Source organism: Eptatretus burgeri, chromosome 4 (genome assembly GCF_056783735.1).
Source record: "Eptatretus burgeri isolate ZD-2024b chromosome 4, Ebu_testis_v1, whole genome shotgun sequence".
In the NCBI taxonomy this organism is placed as follows: domain Eukaryota; kingdom Metazoa; phylum Chordata; class Myxini; order Myxiniformes; family Myxinidae; genus Eptatretus; species Eptatretus burgeri.
Genome location: NC_140964.1, coordinates 54,890,119 through 54,896,430, shown reverse-complemented (window position 1 = coordinate 54,896,430; position 6,312 = coordinate 54,890,119). Strand labels below are relative to the sequence as shown.

The following is a 6,312-nucleotide window of genomic DNA, read 5'->3' as shown; positions in this document are numbered from 1 at the left end:
GCGAATCTGAAATCATAATCTGTAATTTGAAATCATAGGGGGTCGGATGAAATCGATTTGAATCCCCCCGGGGGTAACTTGGGATCTTTACACCGGCACTCTCGGCGAAACGTCGTTCGTGACCGTCCAACACGAGCCGTTTGTTGACACTTTCTCTCCATTTATCCCATCTTACAGACGTAAAACGTTTCACTTCTTCGTTCGCTCCATTGTCCTGGTGAATAATACACGGGGGAGCGTCCTCACGCCATATTCATCAAAAATCGCCGATCAGCTGCCGGTGATTTCCTCCCTGCAGGAAGCTTCCACCTTGGACAACTTAGCTGGTCACGTGACAGTCTGACGTAATCTGCATACTATGTCAGCCGATCTATTGGCTGTCGAGGGGTCACGTGGCCCACACGTGATCCGAGTTCAAATGAGGAACGCGGCGAATGCATCGATTTTCAAGATGAAAATACAAAATAACTGCAGCTATTTGAGTGGAGAACTTTTGGATACGTATGTATTTGGATATATACTTTCATATTATCAAGGTTTTGTCTACACCCCTCCCCCCCCCCCCCCGATGAGTGGAACGAACCTTGATTTTCAAGCACTTTCTGAGCCATGGCTGATGGCCTATGTTAGTGTTTTCATTCTGGAAGTAACTCACAGGGGATGGCGTTGTGGGGATTGACGTGTTACATGAGTGAGACATCCCGCGAAACTATGTTTTTGCCGCCAAGCTACAATACAGTAGGTACAGTACTGTATGTTTATGCTGCAATGCTACAATACTGTACGTACAATCCCGTAGGTTTATGCCAAAAAGCTACAATACAGTGCCGTATGTTTATGCCAAGAAGCTACAATACAGTACGTACAGTACCGCATGTTTATGCCAAGAAGCTACAATACAGTACGTACAGAGCCGTATGTTAATGCCACGAAGCTGCAATACAGTGCGTATAATACCGTATGTTGATGCTGCGAAGCTACAATACAGTACGTACAGAGCTGTATATTTATGCCGTGAAGCTGTAATACAGTATGTACAGTACCGTATGTTTATGCTGTGAAGCTACATTACAGTACGTAGAGTACCATATGTTGATGCTGCGAAGCTAGAATACAGTCGGTACAGTACTGTATGTTTATGCCGCGAAGCTACAATACAGTACGTATAATACCGTATGTTGATGCTGCGAAGCTACAATACAGTACGTACGGAGCCATATATTTATGCCGCGAAGCTACAATACAGTACATACAGTACCGTATGTTTATGCGGTGAAGCTACATTACAGTACGTAGAGTACCATATGTTGATGCTTCGAAGCTACAATACAGTCGGTACAGTACTGTATGTTTATGCCGTGAAGCTACAATACAGTACGTATAATACCGTATGTTGATGCTGCGAAGCTACAATACAGTACTACAGAGCCATATATTTATGCCGCGAAGCTACAATACAGTACATACAGTACCGTATGTTTATGCGGTGAAGCTACAATACAGTACGTACAATACTGTATGTTTATGCCGCAAAGCTACAATACAGTACGCATAATACCGTATGTTGATGCTGCAAAGCTACAATACAGTACGTATAATACCGTATGTTGATGTCTCGAAGCTACAATACAGGACGTATAATACCGTATGTTGATGCTGCAAAGCCACAATACAGTACATACAGTACCGCATGTTTATGCAGTGAAGCTACAATACAGTACGTACGGTACCGTATGTTTATGCGGTGAAGTGACAATACAGTATGTACAGTACTGTATGTTTATGTGGTGAAGCTACAATACAGTATGTAAAGTACTGTATGTTGATGCTGCGAAGCTACAATACAATACGTACAGAGCTGTATATTTATGCCGCGAAGCTACAATACAGTACAAACAGTACCGTATGTTTTATGCGGTGAAGCGACAATACAGTATGTACAGTACTGTGTTTATGCGGTGAAGCTACCCTACAGTATGTACAGTACCGTATGTTTATGCCGCAAAGCTACAATACAGTACGTACAGAGCCGGATGTTAATGCCGCGAAGCTACAATACAGTGCGTATAATACCGTATGTTTATGCTGCGAAGCTACAATACAGTACGTATAATACCGTATGTTGTTGCTGCGAAGCTACAATACAGTATGTACAGAGCTGTATATTTATGCTGTGAAGCTACAATAAAGGAGGTACAGTACCGTATGTTTATGCTGCAAAGCTACAATACTGTACGTACAGTACCATAGGTTTATGCTGCGAAGCTACAATACAGTACGTATAATACCGTATGTTGTTGCTGCGAAGCTACAATACAGTATGTACAGAGCTGTATATTTATGCTGTGAAGCTACAATAAAGGAGGTACAGTACCGTATGTTTATGCTGCAAAGCTACAATACTGTATCTTTATGCCGAGAAGCTACAATACAGTACATACAGAACCGTATGTTTATGCTGCAAAGCTACAATACTGTATGTTTATGCCAAGATGTTACAATACAGTACGTACAGAGCCGTATGTTAATGCCGCGAAGCTACAATACAGTGCGTATAAAACCGTGTGTTTATGCTGCGAAGCTACAATACAGTACGTATAATACCGTATGTTTATGCTGCGAAGCTACAATACAGTACGTATAATAGCGTGTGTTTATGCTGCGAAGCTGCAATACAGTACGTATAATACCGTATGTTGATGCTGCGAAGCTACAATACAGTACGTACAGAGCTGTATATTTATGCCGTGAAGCTGCAATACAGTCGGTACAGTACTGTATCTTTATGCCGCGAAGCTACAATACAGTATGTACAGTACTGTATGTTTATGCCGTGAAGCTACAATACAGTACGTATAATACCGTATGTTGATGCTGCGAAGCTACAATACAGTATGTACAGAGCCATATATTTTTGCCGCGAAGCTACAATACAGTACATACAGTACCGTATGTTTATGCGGTGAAGCTACAATACAGTACGCATAATACCGTATGTTGATGCCGCGAAGCTACAATACAGTACGTATTATACCGTATGTTGATTCCGCGAAGCTACAATACAGGACGTATTATACCGTATGTTGATGCTGCGAAGCTACAATACAGTACGTACAGTACCGCATGTTTATGCAGTGAAGCTACAATACAGTATGCACAGTACCGTATGTTTATGCGGTGAAGTGACAATACAGTATGTACAGTCTTGTATGTTTATGCGGTGAAGCTACAATACAGTATGCTTATAGTACTGTATGTTGATGCTGTGAAGCTACAATACAATACGTAAAGAGCTGTATATTTATGCCGCGAAACTACAATACAGTACGAATAGTACCGTATGTTTATGCTGCAAAGCTACAATACAGTATGCACAGTACCGTATGTTTAAAGTGCAAATGGTGAGACATCCCGCGAAACTGTTTATCCCGCAAAGCTACAATATACGTAGAGGAAGCAGGTCATGTTCACAGCTCATGGAAGATGTTTTTTGCGTATGTACAGTCAGGTACAGTACGAACATCCAGCTGCTTTGTGCATGGCTCCTGGAAGATATTTTTTGAACTGTGTTACGCTCGCAGGTCAAGAAAAATAAATCGCCGTGAAAACCAAGAATACGCAGGGCAATTTCCCGTGAATGTAGGAGTATGTCGCAAATTGTCAACCGCAAATACGCGGGACCCATGAATGCCGGGTTCCCGGTTTACATCAATACTCATAAAAGGGTGCGTGCGTGCGTGCGCGCGTGCGTCAGTGTGTTTTTCCATAACTCCAAAACCATATTACCGAGCAGCCTGAAACTTTGCATCCATACTAAGAAAACTCCAAGTAAGTGCAAGAGTGAAAATTGGGTGTTTGGGTGAATTAAAACACTCCTTTTGAAGGTAATTAACGGCCTCATTTAATTATAAGCTTCATCAGGCGATCCTTGGCCACCTTTCTGTCTGGGATCTTAAAGCGTTTCCTGGGTAACCTTGTTGTGGTCTGAAGCCGCCATGTTTTTTGGCCTTCTCAACCATGCTTCGACTTGGAACAGCCCACAACGATTTCTTTACGAAAAAGTTTTTTTTTCCACTTTCCTCATATTATTGAATGCCTGTTCATCATATCTACAAATCACTGTGTATATTGCAGTGCTTATAAAAGCCTGGAGATGCTAGTGTTCATGGCTTTATTTAATTTACATACATGAATAACCGAGAGAATCTCTTAAACTAAGGATTATTACAAAATGTAAGCTCCAGATTTGAAAGTATCAGCAGTTCTGTCTCCCCCCACAAAAGTGTTGATTTGTCCAATTCAGACATTGCACGGGCGTTTCCGGGTGCACAGCAGTCCAGCGGAAATGTGAAAAGGCATGTTGTGGCGTCATTCTGAAGTTTTGGTTGATTCATCATCTCTGAGCTATCCTGAATCAGAATCGGCTGGGTGCCAGACTCGCACCCTTCAGGAATTTTTTTTTAGAGGCGAAAAACAAAATGGTCGCCACCGACTTTTGATAAATTCTGTTTTGGGCTATATTTTCTCTTCTAATTCACTTACACACACAATTTTGGTGTCTACTACCTATGATTTTGTTATTATGTCTTAAAGTAAGTATGTACATGTATATTGTATATGATTTTGAAATTACCTTTTATTTTTAGGCAAACAAATATTAACTTTGTCAAGGATGCAATCTTCGTCATCATCGTCGTGATTAGCAGCTCCTGCCCTTGTCTGTTCGTTACAACAGTCTGATCCAGCATTACAACTGCAAAACATCGAACATGACATCTGTGCTGCCACACAACCACACATCCCGGTGGAACATTGCCGGCTGGTGGAGCATCCACACTTGATCAGCTGGAAAATGGTGACTGGTGCAGCAGACACATCAGGTGGAAGTGTGGTTGGACACAACGTCGCACCGTCCTCACCTTCTTGCCATCCATACTTGATGGGATCCTAGTTCGGAGGGTCTGACTGAGTGGCCTATATAATGACTTGATGGTGAGCGCGATGTACATGTTGAACAAAGGCATCATACGATGGGGGCAACGACTTCAATTTCGGAAGAGCGGTAATCTTGGAGTTGGCCAGCTTAGACTTCCACAACTGATACCAGTGTGTGGACATATCACCTTCAACGTTGGAACCATAACAGGCAGCAATGAAGGTAGTTGCCTCAGATATCATCTTTTCCTCGTCTGCTTCCAGCTGACCAATTAAGGTGGGATGATGTCCACCCATGAGTACCTTCAGCGCTGTGGCCTTTCCAATGCCAAACAAATCCGACACAGTATCATATCTGGTCAGAGCATGTACAGCAGGCAGATATTTGGCGATGATTTTGTGTTTCAGTGCTGTTTGGCAAACGTCTACGTTTGCTCTCCCAGCACACGGACTCTCCATGCTGACATCCACAGTCATCTTTTCCTCGAGGTAGAAATGAATCAACAGGACAAAGACATCTATATCGTCGCAGACCACTTTGATGTGTGAGTCACCACTGACACCTGACACAATTCTAACTAAGTGATGGATGATGATGACATCTGCTTCTTCATGGTGTGTTTTCAGATACTGTCTCTGGAGAGTGGAATTGTTCCATACTTGTACTGGAGTAGGATCTTTTCTGGTGATCACCAGTTTGGTCTGGTTTCCACAATGTGGGTCATCAGATACTGACAGATCAAATCGATCAGTTGTACTTTGTTGCCGGCTATATTTAGGACCACTTTTTGCGCTGGAAGTGTTATAAGTTGAGTTGATGTTTTCGACTTGAATGATGACCTGCGCGACTGGGTCTAGTCATTTGTTTCATGCTCATTTTGATGTACCTGTCGAAAATCAGGTATATGTCACAACATTCCAGGTGGTATTTGATGGTTCCCATGAAGTTGATCACATACTCCTCAACTGCACCATTTGTGGGCCAATGTACAGTCCATAACATGGCACATCCATCGATGATGACAGCATCTGGAACACCTTGGATTCGACTTGATTGCTCAACTTGGAGTTTCGTCTTCAGGATTGCTTTCGACTGAGCCCGCATCGCACCGCTCTCATCAAATAAGGAGGCTGGGACAGGGGACAGTTCATAAGAGAGGACATCCTTGATATCAATATCCCTGTGTTGTTGGAGACATATGGCTCGGGTGTAGATCAATTCGGTATCATATGCTGGCCTTCCATCCAGCTTGATGCTCTTTTTGGTTGAAGTCATCAGGGTCACTTTCTTGGTTAGTTTCTTGTTGAAGCTTGTTGGCCATCCAGATTCAAATTCCACCATCTGTTGTCATCCAATCTTGAGAGAGTCATCAACGT

General features: G+C 42.6%; 1 long non-coding RNA gene across 3 annotated transcripts in view; it reads left to right on the top strand.

Annotated features, from left to right (window-relative positions):
• Window positions 1-280: 280 nt before the first annotated feature.
• The window catches only part of LOC147028087 (uncharacterized), a 183,062-nt gene continuing 177,030 nt past the window's right edge, over window positions 281-6,312 (top strand). For all 3 annotated transcript variants that reach the window (XR_015057416.1, XR_015057415.1, XR_015057414.1), the window contains exon 1: window positions 281-501. This is a non-coding gene — a long non-coding RNA (uncharacterized LOC147028087). The remainder of the gene's footprint in view (window positions 502-6,312) is intronic.